Source organism: Hyla sarda, chromosome 8 (assembly GCF_029499605.1).
Source record: "Hyla sarda isolate aHylSar1 chromosome 8, aHylSar1.hap1, whole genome shotgun sequence".
NCBI lineage: Eukaryota > Metazoa > Chordata > Amphibia > Anura > Hylidae > Hyla > Hyla sarda.
In genome coordinates, this window is record NC_079196.1 from 81,904,159 (window position 1) to 81,921,674 (window position 17,516).

The 17,516-nt window shown below is 46.8% G+C and overlaps 1 protein-coding gene across 1 annotated transcript in view; it reads left to right on the forward strand.

Annotated features, from left to right (window-relative positions):
- The first annotated feature begins 1,908 nt into the window (after positions 1–1,908).
- RBM44 (RNA binding motif protein 44) overlaps positions 1,909–17,516 on the forward strand; it is a 213,163-nt gene continuing 197,555 nt past the window's right edge. Inside the window, exon 1 of the mRNA XM_056534838.1 lies at positions 1,909–1,947. The gene's annotated coding sequence lies outside the window, so the exon portion shown is untranslated. The remainder of the gene's footprint in view (positions 1,948–17,516) is intronic.

The window sequence follows — 17,516 nt, forward strand, 5'->3', positions numbered from 1 at the left end:
GATTAAAGAAAAATAAGTAGATAACTAATGGGTGCATGCACACCACGTTTTTGCAATACAGTTCCTGTATCAGGTTTATGATGAAAAACGGATTCCTCAAAACCGGACTAAACTGTATCAAAAAGTGTGTACAAATTTTAACCCATATACGGTTGAAAACCGTATACGGTTTAAAAAATGATGTCCGGTTGCATCCCTTTTTTAAGAAAAAAAATGTATACGTTTTTAACTTTTCACTCCATTTTGAATAAAGTTTCACTTGTTTGATTGAAATTCCAAGAAAAAAAACTGTGCAAAGTCAAAAACTGTATGGTGAAAACCGGATGGAACCGTACGCACATACAGTTCTGTACGGTTCCCATTGACTTCCATGTAAAAAAAAAACTGTATACAGTTTAAGGCTGGGTCCACACTACGTTTTGTTCCATACGGGAGCGCATACGGCAGGAGGGAGCTAAAACCTCGCGCTCCCGTATGTTACCGTATGCGCTCCCGTATGTCATTCATTTCAATGAGCCGACCGGAGTGAAACGTTCGGTCCGGTCGGCTCATTTTTGCACCGTATGCGCTTTTACAACCGGACCTAAAACCGTGGTCAACCACGGTTTTAGGTCCGGTTGTAAAAGCGCATACGGCGCAAAAATGAGCCGACCGGACCGAACGTTTCACTTCGGTCGGCTCATTGAAGTGAATGGCATACGGGAGCGCATACGGTCACATACGGGAGCGCGAGGTTTTAGCTCCCTCCTGCCGTATGCGCTCCCGTATGGGACAAAACGTAGTGTGGACCCAGCTTAATACAGTTTTTCACCCGGACCAAGAAACGTGGTAGACTACAGTTTTGGATACGGGTAAAAAACTGGACAGTTTACAATGTTAATTCAATGCATACGGTTTTCTATACGGTTCCGTACGGTTTTTAACTTGAAACCGTATACGGAAACTGTATAACAGGGTGTGCGTGCACCCTTATTTGGCTGTCCGGGCATGCTGGGAGTTGTAGTTTTGCAACAGCTGGAGGCACCCTCTTTGGGAAACACTGGTCTATGTAGAGGACAGAAGCTTCTTCAGGGTCCTGTACAGAACACGCAATGTCCTAAAAAAAGGAAAATGGAGCCGTCCTAACATGGTGTCCAAAGGAGCAGCTAACCCTGGCACAGGTAAAGAGTACAGAACATGTAATACCTCCCTGTACAGTAGGGGGCGCTACCAGACACAGTCAGTGCATGCACTTTAGGAATACAGGGGTTTTACCAGTGAATACCCATTCTGATTGGTCGGTTCTTCCAGCCATTGACACGTTTCGCAGATTCCATAGCATTGTATGTTGAGTCTTGTTTCAAGTTACAATGGTCCAGAAAAGACCATTGTATGTTGAAACTATTGTATGTTGAGGCCATTGTAAGTTCACTGTATATGTCAACACGTCTGATGGAAGTCTTAAGGTAGTGTGAACTGAGCCTTACAAAGAAAATACCCTAAGGTAGAACATTTAGAAAAAAAAAAAAGAACAGCAGGAAGGTATAAGTGTAATAATCGCATCTTTCTCCAATTGATTACAAAAAAAATGTGGTATAAGAAAAAAAGTGGTGCTAAGCAATGACTGAATCCCTTCATGCACAGAGGGTGGAGACAATTGGCTCCACACTGATGCAGCTTCTCCGCAGCCTGTGTATCCCTGTATGCTGGCAATCTACACAGGCAGTTTACTTTACGGCTTCTTTGTCGTTAACACATCCGCCAGCACTAGACCTATGGCAGCAGTAGATTCCCGCGCTCAGCGCTGATTGGAGGAGAGGCTGCTCCTAGGCGGAGCAATAGCGGAATTCCGTCCTGCGCCAGTCGTTCCGCCATTGTTGTGAGGCTCGCGGCTTTTGTAGGTTTGTAGGCAACTGATGTAAAGCCGTCTAGCTACTGCCTGGTCTGTACACCTGCCTATTTACTCAGGTACGGTTTCATGAATGAATTATACGTTTTGTGTGTCAGTTTTTACAAGCCGCCGCCCTTCCCTTCGGACCGCTGTCTTTTTGGGGTCATGCATATTATTTTGTCGCTCACTTTTCTATGTGCATTTCGTGTGAGAAAATGTTTCCTGTGAGTTTTGACTTCACATAATTGACAAAGTCCTAAGTGTTATCGGTGGATTGGTGTAATGCAGTGAAGCTATGCAGGCCGTGTATACTGCTTGTTGTCAGTGAATAACCACAAGTTCAGGGCCGTACTGCAAGAGAGGTGGGCTATACACAAGCTGGGCGGCACAGAAGGAGTTAAAGTAATGGGCTCACTTATCCAAACTGAGAGGAAACCTGTTGCCCATAGCAACCCTTCACACTGCAGCTTTTCATTAGGCATTGTGCTCTTAAAGGGAAACTGACAGCCACTTCACCCACTTTTTGGAGCAGAGGTGGGACACAGCATCCCTTCTACTCCCATATGCTGCCCACCTTGTGCTCACATGGGCAAAGAGACTAAATATCCATAATGTGGGCGGGCATATCAAAGGGGACAGAGACAGGGAAGGCTGGGTTCACACTACGGTTTGTATTTACGGTTCCCGTATACGGCTGGGAGGAGGGGGGGCGGGGCTTAATCGCGGCGCCCGCACTCAGCCGTATTCGGGAACCGTATTTAATGCATGTCTATGAGCCGACCGGAGTGAACCGCAGCCTCCGGTCGGCTGTGTTTTCGGCCGTGTGCGGTTTCCCGACCGCAGGCAAAAACGTTGTCGACCGCGTTTTTGCCTACGGTCGGGAAACCGCATACGGCCGAAACGCAGCCGACCAGAGGCTGCGGTTCACTCCGGTCGGCTCATAGACATGCATTAAATACGGTTCCCGAATACGGCTGAGTGCGGGCGCCGTGATTAAGCCCCGCCCCCCCTCCTCCCAGCCGTATACGGGAACCGTAAACACAAACCGTAGTGTGAACCCAGCCGAAGCTGGGTATGCCGGGTCCTACATCCTTGCGCAAAAACAGCCATTCCCAGATAAGGCTACACTCACACTGCTGTTTGTCTCCAGCAGTGTGATGCCCATTATTTTAGGATTGCGAATAGCGGGAGAAGAAAAAGTGCTTGCACCGTCTTTTTATCCCGCTGTTCTCTCTCAAAAAAGCAGTGCCCCATTGACTATAATTGGCTCCATTGGGACCTGTTATGACCCGTCAAAATGACGGCCGTCAAAAAAAAAGTAAAAAAATAAAGTTTGATGGCTGTTATTGACAGGGCATAACGGTAGTGAGAAAAGGGCCTTAGTAATGCCTTCTAAGGATGCGTTCACACGCTCTTTGTTTTTGCGGGTTTTCCGCAGCGTATTTGAAAGGGACGGGCTCTATTTGGCTGTCCATAGCAGATTGTCTGCAGCGGATTTTCCTCAGTGTAAAATCTGCCGCAGACAATCTGCTATGGACAGCCGAGAAGAGCCCGCCCCTTTCAAATACGCTGCGGAAAACCCACAAAAACAAAGAGCGTGTGAACGCACCCTAATACAGCATGTGTTTTAGGGCCATGGATCCGGGTAAGGCTGGGTTCACACTACGTTTTGTCCCATACGGGAGCGCATACGGCAGGAGGGAGCTAAAACCTCGCGCTCCCGTATGTGACCGTATGCGCTCCCGTATGTCATTCACTTCAATGAGCCGACCGGAGTGAAACGTTCGGTCCGGTCGGCTCATTTTTGCGCCGTATGCGCTTTTACAACCGGACCTAAAACCGTGGTTGACCACAGTTTTAGGTCCGGTTGTAAAAGCGCATACGGCGCAAAAATGAGCCGACCGGACCGAACGTTTCACTCCGGTCGGCTCATTGAAGTGAATGGCATACGGGAGCGCATACGGTCACATACGGGAGCGCGAGGTTTTAGCTCCCCCCTGCCGTATGCGCTCCCGTATGGGACAAAACGTAGTGTGGACCCAGCCTAATACATTATTGTAATCTGGTTCCTATAGTCGGAATACAATGCACAAAGCGTTATGGCTATTAGAAGGCGTAACTCCTTCTAATATCCTGGTGTCCTTAGAGTACTTATCATAAACTAATCTGTCCCTAAATCCCTCTACCATCTGTCCCTGACTCATGTAGTCCCTAATGCTGCCTTTATATTTGATAAAAAATAGCATTTTCTACCTTATTTCTGGCCTGTCAACCTGATCATTCTTCATTGGTTGCCTCTGAGATGGAGGAAGGGGGCATGGCCTGACAGGCGTGATGTCATCTGAAGTCTGCCTGGGCTCACTTCCGCCCTTCTTCATCTATGCTCCGCTCTATTGCTGCACGATATGGGAAAAATGTGCGATTGCGATTTTGGCCTAAATATTGTGATATGCGATATAATAAAAAAAAAATAGGTGAAATACCCCCCCCCCCCCCATTTCATGTCTAATCACCTCCATTTCACATCTACTTTCACACACATTCTCCCCCCCCCCCTGTCACATTCCCCCCCCCTGTCACATTCCCCCCCTGTCACATTCCCCCCCTGTCACATTCCCCCCCTGTCACATTCCCCCCCCTGTCACATTCCCCCCCCCTGTCACATTCCCCCCCCCTGTCACATTCCCCCCCCCTGTCACATTCCCCCCCCTGTCACATTCCCCCCCCCTGTCACATTCCCCCCCCTGTCACATTCCCCCCCCCTGTCACATTCCCCCCCCCTCTGTCACATTCCCCCCCCCCCTCTGTCACATTCCCCCCCCCTCTGTCACATTCCCCCCCCCCTCTGTCACATTCCCCCCCCGTCACATTCCCCCCCCCCCTGTCACATTCCCCCCCCCGTCACATTCCCCCCCCCCCTGTCACATTCCCCCCCCTGTCACATTCCCCCCCCTGACACATTCCCCCCCCTGTCACATTCCCCCCCCCTGTCACATTCCCCCCCCCTGTCACATTCCCCCCCCCTGTCACATTCCCCCCCCCTGTCACATTCCCCCCCCCTGTCACATTCCCCCCCCCTGTCACATTCCCCCCCCCTGTCACATTCCCCCCCCCTGTCACATTCCCCCCCCCTGTCACATTCCCCCCCCCTGTCACATTCCCCCCCCCTGTCACATTCCCCCCCCCCTGTCACATTCCCCCCCCCCCCCCTGTCACATTCCCCCCCCCTGTCACATTCCCCCCCCCTGTCACATTCCCCCCCCCCTGTCACATTCCCCCCCCCCTGTCACATTCCCCCCCCCCTGTCACATTCCCCCCCCCCTGTCACATTCCCCCCCCCTGTCACATTTCCCCCCCCCTGTCACATTTCCCCCCCCCCCTGTCACATTCCCCCCCCCTGTCACATTCCCCCCCCTGTCACATTCCCCCCCCCTGTCACATTCCCCCCCCTGTCACATTCCCCCCCCCTGTCACATTCCCCCCCCCTGTCACATTCCCCCCCCCTGTCACATTCCCCCCCCTGTCACATTCCCCCCCCCTGTCACATTCCCCCCCCCTGTCACATTCCCCCCCCTGTCACATTCCCCCCCCCCTGTCACATTCCCCCCCCCCTGTCACATTCCCCCCCCCCTGTCACATTCCCCCCCCCTGTCACATTCCCCCCCCCTGTCACATTCCCCCCCCTGTCACATTCCCCCCCCCCTGTCACATTCCCCCCCCCCCCTGTCACATTCCCCCCCCCCTGTCACATTCCCCCCCCCCTGTCACATTCCCCCCCCCCTGTCACATTCCCCCCCCCCCTGTCACATTCCCCCCCCCTGTCACATTCCCCCCCCCCCCTGTCACATTCCCCCCCCCCCTGTCACATTCCCCCCCCCTGTCACATTCCCCCCCCCCCTGTCACATTCCCCCCCCCCTGTCACATTCCCCCCCCCCTGTCACATTCCCCCCCCCCCCCTGTCACATTCCCCCCCCCCCCCTGTCACATTCCCCCCCCCCCCCCCCCTGTCACATTCCCCCCCCCCCCCCCAACTGTCACATTCTCTCTCTCCCCCCCCACCCCGTTCACAGAGCTCACTCTCTGCCTCTTTCATATACAGGCAGAGAGTGAGCTACAGTGGGGATCAAAAGTTTGGGCACCCCAGGTAAAAATTTGTATTAATGTGCATAAAGAAGAAAAATCTCCAAAAGGCATCAAATTACAGATTACACATTCTTATAATATGTGAACAAAAGTTAGATTTTATTTCCATCATTTACACTTTCAAAATAACAGAAAACAAACAAATGGTGTCTGCAAAAATTCGGGCACCCTGCAGAATCTATAGCATGCACTTCCCCCTTTGCAAAGCTGAGACCTGCCAGTGTCACGGATTGTTCTCAATCATCATCTGGGAAGACCAGGTGATGTCAATCTCAAAGGTTTTAAATGCCCAGATTCATCTGACCTTGCCTCATCAATCAGCACCATGGGTTCTTCTAAGCAGTTGTCTAGAAATCTGAATGTGAAAATAGTTGACGCTCACAAAGCTGGCGAAGGCTATAAGAAGATAGCAAAACGTTTTCAGATGTCAGTATCCTCTGTTCGTAATGTAATTAACAAATGGCAGTCGTCCAGAACAGTGGAAGTTAAAGCAAGATCTGGAAGACCAAGAAAAATATCAGACAGAACAGCTCGCATGATTGTGAGAAAAACAATTCAAAACCTACGTTTGACTGCACAATCCCTCCAGAAAGATCTGGCAGACACTGGAGTTGTGGAACACTATTCCACTATAAAGAGATACTTGTACAAATATGGTCTTCATGGAAGGGTCATCAGAAGGAAACCTCTTCTATGTCCTCACCACAAAAATCAGCGTTTGAACTTTGCAAATGAACATATAGACAAGCCTGATGCATTTTGGAAACAAGTTCTGTGGACCGATGATTACATTTTTTGGAAGGAATGAGCAAAGGTACGTTTGGAGAAGAAGGGGAACAGAATTTAATAAAAAGAACCTCTGTCCAACTGTTAAGCTTGGGGGGGGTGGATCAATCATGCTTTGGGGTCGTATTGCAGCCAGTGGCACGGGGAACATCTCACGAGTAGAAGGAAAAATGGATTCAATAACATCTCAGCAAATTTTGGATGCTAACTTGATGCCATTTGTGAAAAAGCTGAAGTTAAAGAGAGGATGGCTTCTACAAATGGATAATGATCCTAAACACACCTCGAAATCCGCGGGGGATTACATCAAGAGGCGTAAAGTGAAGGTTTTGCCATGGCCTTTACAATCTCCTGACCTCAGCATAATTGAAAATCTATGGATAGACCTTAAAAGAGCAGTGCGGTACAGACATCCCTGAAATCTCAAAGAACTGGAAGACTTTTGTAAGGAAGAATGGGCAAAGATACCTCGAACAAGAAATGAAAGACTCTTGGCTGGCTACAAAAAGCGTTTACTAGCTGTGATACTTGCCAAAGGGGGCAGTACAAGATATTAACTCTGCAGGGTGCCCAAACTTTTGCAGATGCCATTTTTTGTTTTCTGTTATTTTGAAAGTGTAAATGAGGCAAATAAAATCTAACTTTTGTTGACATATTATAAGAATGTCTAATCTGTAATTTGATGCCTTTTGGAGATTTTTCCATCGTTCCTTGGCTTTTTTATCCACATTAATATAAATTTTTACCTGGGGTGCCCAAACTTTTGATCCCCACTGTACACTTTTTATCACTGGACATCTTCTTTAACCCCTTAAGGACCAGGCCATTTTATACCTTAAGGACCAGAGCGTTTTTTGCAAATCTGACCACTTTAAACATTAATAACTCTGGAATGCTTTTAGTTATCATTCTGATTCTGAGATTGTTTTTTTGTGACATATTCTACTTTAACTTAGTGGTAAAATTTTATGGTAACTTGCATCCTTTCTTGGTGAAAAATCCCCAATTTGATGAAAAAAATGAAAATTTTGCCTTTTTCTAACTTTGAAGCTCTCTGCTTGTAAGGAAAATGGATATTCAAAATATATTTTTTTGGGGTTCACATATACAATATGTCTACTATATGTTTGCATCATAAAATTGATGAGTTTTTACTTTTGGAAGACACCAGAGGGCTTCAAAGTTCAGCAGCAATCTTGAAATTTTTCACAAAATTTTCAAACTCACTATTTTTCAGGGACCAGTTCAGTTTTGAAGTGGATTTGAAGGGTCTTCATATTAGAAATACCCCATAAAAGACCCCATTATAAAAACTACACCCCCCAAAGTATTCAAAATGACATTCAGTCGGTGTTTTAACCGTTTAGGTGTTTCACAGGAATAGCAGCAAAGTGAAGGAGAAAATTCAAAATCTTAATTTTTTACACTCGCATGTTCTTGTAGACCCAATTTTTGCATTTTTGCAAAGGGTAAAAAGGAGAAAATGTTTACTTGTATTTGTAACCCAATTTCTCTCGAGTAAGCACATACCTCATATGTCTGTTAATTGTTCAGCGGGCACAGTAGAGGGCTCAGAAGGGAAGGAGCGACAAATGGTTTTTGGGGGGCATGTCACCTTTAGGAAGCCCCTATGGTGCCAGGACAGCAAAAAAAAAACCACATGGCATACCATTTTGGAAACTAGACACCTCGGGTAACGTAAAAAGGGGTAATGTGAACCTTTAATACTCTACAGGTGTTTCACGACTTTTGCATATGTAAAAAAAAATTATTTTTTTTTTACCTAAAATGCTTGGTTTCCCAAAATTTTTACATTTTTAAAAAGGGTAATAGCAGAAAATACCCCCCAAAATTTGAAGCCCAATTTCTCCCGATTCAGAAAACACCCCATATGTGAAAAGTGCTCTGCTGGCGCACTACAGGTCTCAGAAGAGAAGGAGTCACATTTGGCTTTTTGAAAGCAAGTTTTGCTCTGGGGGCATGCCGCATTTAGGAAGCCCCTATGGTGCCAGGACAGCAAAAAAAAAACACATGGCATACCATTTTGGAAACTAGACCCCTCGGGGAACGTAACAAGGGGTAATGTGAACCTTTATACCCCACAGGTGTTTCACGACTTTTGTATATGTAAAAAAAAAAAATATTTTTTTTTTACCTAAAATGCTTGTTTTCCCCAAAAATTTACATTTTTAAAAAGGGTAATAGCAGAAAATACCCCCCAAAATTAGTAACACAATATCTCCCGAGTACGGCGATACCCCATATGTGGCCCTAAACTGTTGCCTTGAAATAAGACAGGGCTCCAAAGTGAGAGCGCCATGCGCATTTGAGGCCTAAATTAGGGACTTGCATAGGGGTGGACATAGGGATATTCTACTCCAGTGATTCCCAAACAGGGTGCCTCCAGCTGTTGTAAAACTCCCAGCATGCCTAGACAGTCGGTGGCTATCTGGCAATACTGTGAGTAGTTGTTTTGCAACAGCTGGAGGCTCCGTTTTGGAAACAGTGGCGTACCAGACGTTTTTTCATTTTTATTGGGGAGGGGGCTGTGTAGGGGTATGTGTATATGTAGTGTTTTTTACTTTTTATTTTTTGGTAGTGTAGTGTTTTTAGGGTACAGTCGCACGGGCGGGGGTTCACAGTAGTTTCTCGCTGGCAGTTTGAGCTGCGGCAGAAAATTTGCTGCAGCTCAAACTTGCAGCCGGATACTTACTGTAAACCTCCGCCCATGTGAGTGTACCCTGTACGTTCACATTGGGGGGGGGGGGGGGGGGGGGATAAACATCCAGTTGTTGCAAAACTACAACTCCCAGCATGTACGGTCTATCAGTGCATGCTGGAAGTTGTAGTTTTGCAACAGCTGGAGGCACACTGGTTGTGAAACACCGAGTTTTGTAACAAACTCAGTGTTTTGCAACCTGTGTGCCTTCAGCTGTTGCAAAAGCTACAACCCCCAGCATGTTTGGACAGCGAAAGGGCATGCTGGGTCTTGTAGTTATGCAACAGCTGGAGGCATACTACTTTGGCTGGGGATGTTGGGGATTGTAGTTATGCAACAGCTGGAGACACACTGGTTTGCTACTTAACTCAGTGTGCCTTCAGCTGTTGCTAAACTACAACTCTCAGCAGTCACCGACAGCCAACGGGCATGCTGGGAGTTGTAGTTATGCAACCAGCAGATGCACCACTACAACTCCCAGCATGCACTTTAGCTGATTGTGCAAGCTGGGAGTTGTAGTTATACAACAGCTGAAGGTACACTTTTCCATAGAAAAAATGTGCCTCCGGCTGTTGCAAAACTACAAGTCCCAGCATGCCCATAAGGGAATGCTGGGAGTTGTGGTGGTCTGCCTCCTGCTGTTGCATAACTGCTTTTTGCATGCTGGGAACTGTTGCTAAACAACAGCAGGAGGCTGTCACTCACCTCCTACTGCTGCTGCTCCACGCCGTCGCGCAGGTCAGTCCCTCGCCGCCGCTCCTGGAGCCCCGATCCCAACAGGGACGCTGGGGATCGGGGTCCCCAGCACACGGGGTCTTCTTCTCGCACCCGCTCACATCCTCCGGAAGAGGGGCGGAGCGGGTTGCGGGAGTTACACCCTCAGCAGGCGCCCTGATTTCCCGGCCGACGAATCAGGGCGATCGTGAGGTGGCACCAGTGCCCCCTCACCCCTGCTGGCTATGGCTGTTCGGGGCCGTCTCTGACGGCCCTGATCAGCCAGTAATTTCGGGTCACTGGAGACCCGATTGACCCGGAATCCGCCGCAGATCGCTGGACTGAATTGTCATCATGACCCCCCTGGGCGATATGCCCCGATACCTGCTGAACGATTTCAGCAGGCATCGGGCACCGGCTACGCTCCAGATGGCTGCGGGGGGCCGGTAAAGCACATGACGTTCTCATACGTCATGTGTCCTTAAGGGGTTAACATTATATTTAAATTGTTTAGCTATTTCTTCACATGGTGATACTAAACATGTTTATTTTTATTTGAAAAATGTGAAAAGGGGAACAATTCAATCTAAATAGTAGGGGTGTGAATCGCCAAGAATTTGGCGATTCGATTCGCGATACCAGTGTGGCGATTCGATATATCCCAATATATATCGCGATACCGTCTAGGTGACGATACATCGCGATATATCCCGATTCTGTCTAAAAAACAATGTCTTTTACACTTTTAGTAAAACTTTATTTATTTATTTATTTATTTTGTACACTTTATTAGTCTTTTAGGAATCATTAGATTCCTCAGACAGATGAATAGAGTTCTATTGAACTCCATTTATCTGCGATCCATTGATAGAGCCTGGTCCAGCCAGGCTCTATCAATGACAGAGCCACGGAGAGCATACACATGTCCCTTTAGACGCCGCTGTCAGCTTTGACAGTGGCGATCTAAAGGGTTAATAGCCAGCCGCGGCGATCGCCGCATGCTGGCTATTAGCGGCGGCCCCCGGCTACTGAGAACAGCCGGGGGCTGCAGAGTATGGAGCGGGCACGAGTCGGAGCCCGCTCCATACACCCAGAGCGCCGCCGCGTCAGATCCGGCTGACAAAATGTGGAACTTGTATCTCCTAATGCCCGGAACATACTGTTCTGTGCATCAGGAGATACAAATTCCACATCACTAAAAGAATCGATTCAAAAATATTTTTAATCGATTCAGTATCGGCAAGTGAAAAATCGCGATAATTGCGGGAATCGATTTTTTTTCTTTCTTACATCCCTACTAAATAGGGCAGGGGCTTAGTCACATCCATTACATTAATATTATTTTTCACTATTTTTAGTCCCCATATGTGACTATAACATGCAAAACTTTTAAATGCTATGCAAAAGCATAGCATTGATCAGTGTTATCCAGGGCTGTGGAGTCGGTAGATAAATGTTCTGACTCCGCAGTTTTTTGTACTTCCGACTCCTCTGTATTAATATGCGAATGTATTTATAAACACTTACAGTTAAATCCAAGAAGCTTTTCCACCAAGTTCTTCTAAGCTCTTCTAGCAGAGAGAGGTATTTGGGCAGAAGCTTCTGCCTTCTCCTTTTTGTGTGTTTTGTGTGCTGATCTGCTGCTGAAGATAGGGCAATGGGAGGATCCAGGAAGGGGCATTTATTATAAAACATGATTTCCCTAGTAGAATACAATTGTCCTGTTTAAAGTTTAAGCTAACAATCGGAGTTTACAAGTTTTTATAGCCTTAGCTGAATGGCAGCAGTTTTTCCAATGGTTTACAGCTTCAGTCATGAACTATTGACCCTCCATTCCCTTCACTTATACATGTGTCTCTAGTCCTGCAATAAACATATTTACTTAATCCCTTATCAGTGAGAGGCTAGGTTACCCATGGGTTACCTGTAACAGCAGAGGTTTTCTATGCATGCTGGCAGTTGTATTTTTGCAAAGGCTGTAGGCACACAGCTGAAGGCAACCCTGCTGTAAAAATGTTATCCAAACACTGTACCTCCAACTATTCCAAAACTACAAGTCCCAGTATTACAGGACTGCCAAAGGATGACACACATGAATGACAGATAAAAAAAAATGTATGTATAAAAAAAATACAGTGCTTTTAGCACTAAACCTATTTGCTAATTTAGAAAGATCTAAGTTATATACTCGTCATATCGGCCCTGATCTACTATTTTAAACCCAACCTGTTTTTTGTTGGGTTGTGTGCAAAAATGTGTCACATTGCGCCACAAATTGTGCCAGAATACAAAAAAAAACACCAACTCTCCATTTTATATAGAAAACCTGAAAACGCACAGTGGCCACCGAAAAGGGGTGTGTTCCCGACATTTTCAGAAAAACCCAACATATTTACTAATGTTTCCACAGAAAATGTGGATTTGAGCTGAGGAAACCCCCACTCTTCAGAAACTTAAGTAAATACAGTGGAAAAATACTTGTTGGGAAACAAAACCCACAAAGAAAACTCCACTCTTAGTAAATCATGGCCATTGTCTTTGGTGTCTTTGGTACAGACATTCTGCAGTATTCATTCCTACCCTCTCTACCATGTACAGCATAAAACCAGAGATGAAAGGTTTATAGAGCAGAGTGCAGTGATTGGCTTAGTGCGAGGCTCCCTCCATAGTCATAGCAGAGTGAGGGAGGGGAGGGGGAGTCATGCACAGAGTGGGCAAGAGAAGCACATGCCTCCTCCCTCTGACAGACTGAAAAGACAGTGAGCAGCTTTAATATGCTATTTTGTAGTGAAATGGGTGTAAGGGATATAAAACTATGTATGTATGTATGTATGTATGATCAAGATTAGGCTCCTTTCACACTATAGAATTATCCATTTTTTAAAGATCCATTAGTGTTCCGTTAAAGGGGTAGTCCAGTGGTGAAAAACGTATCCCCTATCCTAAGGATTGGGGATAAGTTTCAGAACGCGGGGGGCCCCGGCTCGCTGGCCAGATGACGCTTGTTGACCACTGCATGAAGCGGCGGTCAACACGCCTCCTTCCTGCGGGCTGTTGGGGGCCCCGTAAAGTACATCGCGGGGGGCCCCAGTGGTTGGCCCACCCGCGATTTGAAACTTATCCCCTATCCTTAGGATAGGAGATACGATTTTCACCACTGGACTACTCCTTTACCAAAACCCTTAAAAACGGACGTTAAATGGCCGTTACATAATCCCATTATAGTCCATGGGATTTTTACATTATGCATTTTAACCCATTAACGACGGACGTTATTTTGTGATGGGAGAAATAGTCCATGCACTATTTCTTCCTTTCTTTCTCCTGTCAAATTTGATATATTATATAGATAGATTAGTTAGGAGTAGCCGTATTAGTCCAGTGATGCAAAATCATCGGTAGTTGCAGTATCTTGTAATACCTTTTTTATTGGACTAACAAGATTTTGTAGAGACAAGCTTTCGGGATTCCTCCCTTTATAAAATCATGAGCATTTCTGAGCTCACAAGGAGAAAACACAGGTTCTATCTCACAAAATATGCAGGGGTTAAAACAACATATGTGGAGAATGGACATTAAGTTGGGCCATAAATTGTATAGCTATAGGACAATGGACTACAGATAAGGAAGAGGGGGGGGGGGGCTGGGGCTGGAGAGCGGAGGTGAGAATGGTGGTTGCGCTGGACAGAGGAGAAAGGACAATCTTACTACAGAGCCATAGACTGAAGATAAGACTTAGACAAGGGGAGGGGGAGCAGGGGTGTAATGGTGTTAGAGCAGGGAGAGGGAAGACAGTTTAGCTAAGGTTATAGGAAATTTTGATAATGGGATAAGAAGTTTAAATCCACATTAAGTCCTCTGTTCTTGAAATCAAAAAGAACTATCATTTTGGCTTAAAATGTCTTTCTTTCCTGGGTGTTCTTGAAGTTTCCTTTCAGGATCTTGATTTTGAGGTCCTGTAGGGAGTGACCTGTTTGAGTGAAATGGTGTCCAACTGGGGTGCAATAGTCCTTTTCTCTATGGTTGTTGATGGACGATCTGTGGAGGTTCATTCCTTTGAGTGGCTAACTTGTCTCACCAATGTTAACATCCCATGTCACATTTGGTGCATTGTATCATGTAGACTACATTCTCTGTGGTGCAGGACTATTGTCCCTTGATGTTGTATGTCTTGTTGTTGTGGGAGGCCTCAGAATTTGTGCAAATGTGTTGACAGAGTTTACAGCGCGGTTTGGCGCAGGGTTTGGTCCCATTGTCTGTATCTGATGTGTCTGTGGGTAGTTTCCTATTGACCAGCTTTTGTTTTAAGTTGGGTGGTTGTCTGAAGGCCAAGATGGGTGGTTCAGGAAAGATTTGCTTTAACACCTCATCTTCTGCTAATATTGGCTGCAGGTCCTTGATGATTTTGCGTATTTCCTCAAGGGTGGGATTGTATGTGGTTACCAGTGGTATGCGTGATGAGGTTTGTTTCTCTCTGTATTGCAGCAGGTGTTCACGTGGTGTTTGAAGAGCAGAGTGGATTTTCTTATGGATGGTCCTTGGTTTGTAACCTTTTTGTTTAAATTTCTCAGCTAGCGTTTGTAGATGTGTCTCTGTCATCAGGGTTGGAGCAGATGCGGTGATACCTGATGGCTTGGCTGTATATGAGGCCTTTCTTGGTGTGGGACGGATGGGAACTTGAATTGTGTAGATGGCTGGATTGGTCTGTGGGTTTTCTGTATACAGATGTCTGTATTGTGTCCTTGTTTATAGTTACAGTGGTGTCCAGAAAGTTTACACTTTCTGTAGAGAAGTACATTTTGAGTTTGATGGATGGATTAAATGTGTTGAAGGCATCATGAAATTGTTTGAGTTTATCCTCTCCTTCAGTCCAAACAATGAAAATATCATCAATGTATCTGTAGGGTTTGTGAATTTGGGTCACTCTTCAAGGTCAGCCATGAACAGATTGGCATATTGTGGTGCCATTATAAAAAATTTTTTTTTTTTGGGGATCTGACCGGTATGCTAAGGGGACTTTTATATACAATCATTATATTGCATTCGCTGTTTAATACTATTGTTGCTGCAAATAAACAACTTATTTAGGTGGTATAACTATTTAGTAGAGAATTTTAAATCTATGACAGCACCATGAGCTTGGACCATCCTGATTGGGCGAGGATAAACCCCGAGAGGTTAAAGGGGCAAGCCGGCCTTAGACATCTTCTCCCCATCCAAAGGATGTCTGATTCTGTACAGAATGGTGGGTGCTGCATGGAGATCGCAGGGGGTCCCAGCAGCGGGACCCCCACGATCAGACATCTTATCCCCTATCTTTTGGATATAAGCTAAGATGTCTAAGGCCAGAATACCCCTTTAACCCCTTAACGACCACGGACGTAAATGTATGTCCTGGCTTGGCGGTACTTCGCGCACCAGGACATACATTTACGTCCTGTGTCTGACCGCGAGCATCGGAGCAGCCGGAGACCCGCCTGTAATGGCCGACATCCGCTATCGTGCGGATGTCCGCCATTAACCCCTCAGATGCCGTGATCAGTACAGATAAAATCAGTACGTTAAAATAGATGATCGGATCGCCAGCAGCGCTGCCGTGGCGATCCGATCATCTGTAGTGGTGGACGGAGGTCCCCTCACCTGCCCCCGTCCGTCTCCCGGCCTCTCCTGCTCTGGTCTGAGATAGAGCAGGAGATTGCCGATAATACTGATCAGTGCTATGTCCTATGCATAGCACTAAACAGTATTAGCAATCATAGCGGGTCGGGCCTGGCCTCTAACAACGGACGGGACCCGTGGCTAATAGCGCGCGGCATTGATCGATGTGCCGCGCGCTATTAACCCTTTAGATGCGGCGTTCAAAGTTGAACGCCGCATCTAAAGTGAAACTGAATCCATGCCGGTTAGCTCAGTGGGTTGTTTGGGATAGCCGCAGCGAAATCGCGGCATCCCCAACAGCTTACAGGACAGCAGGAGGGTCCCTTCCCTACCTGCCTCCTCGCTGTCCGATTGCCGAATGACTGCTCAGTGCATGAGATCCAGGCATGAGCAGTCAAGCGACAGAATCATCGATTACTGGTTTCTTATGAGAAACCAGTGATCAATGTGAAAGATCAGTGTGTGCAGTGTTATAGGTTCCTATGGGAGCTATAACACTGCAAAAAAAAAAGGGAAAAAAAGGGAATAAATATCATTTAACCCCTTCCCTATTAAAAGTTTGAATCGCCCCCCTTTTCCCATAAAAAAACCACAGTGTAAATAAAAATAAACATATATGGTATCGCCGCGTGCCGAAATGTCCGAATTATAAAAATATATCGTTAATTAAACCGCATGGACCTACAGAATAAATATCAGGTGTCATTTTTACCGAAAAATGTACTACATAGAAACGGAAGCCCCCAAAAGTTACAAAACTGCGTTTTTTTTCCCAATTTTGTCTCACAATGATTTTTTTTTTCCGTTTCACCGTATATTTTTGGGCACAATGACTGACGTCATTACAAAGTAGAATTGGTGGCGCAAAAAATAAGCCATCATATGGATTTTTAGGTGCAAAATTGAAAGAGTTATGATTTTTTAAAGGCAAGGAGCAAAAAACGAAAATGCAAAAACGGAAAAACCCCCCGGTCCTTAAGGGGTTAAGGACCCTTGACGTACGCGTACGTCATTGACACCCTGGTACTTAAGGAACCATTACGTACGTGTACGTCATGGAGAATTTCGGTTCCCGCCTCGCGCCGGGCAGGGATCGGACCGGGATGCCTGCTGAAATCATTCAGCAGGCATCCTGTGCAAATGTCCAGGGGGGTCATGTCGGCGATCGGCGCAATTCCGGGTCATACGGGTCTATGGTGACCCGGAAAATAAGGGTGATCGGGGTTGTCCATGACACCCACGATCCCCATGAAGAGATAGGAGTGAGGTGGCAGGGGTACCACCCCTCCTATCCCTGCTATTGGTCGTATAGACGCGGCGACCAAAAGCAGATCGGGGGCGGGTGTCTTAACTTTTGGTTTCCCCGTTCTGCTCATCCACAATAGGACGGGCAGAATGGCGAAACCGAAGGGGACCGGCGACGAAGTCCACTTACCCATCCGTGGCAGCGGAGCGACGATCGGTGACGGAGATCAGCGACAGAAGAGGAATGCGATGCGGCTCCCTGGATCCTACGGAAGCCGGAGAGTTGCCTAGCAACATCTGGAGGGCTACAGTCTGACCACTATACAGTGGTCTCTATACTGTATCCCTCCAGATGGTGCAAAACGACAACTCCCAGCATG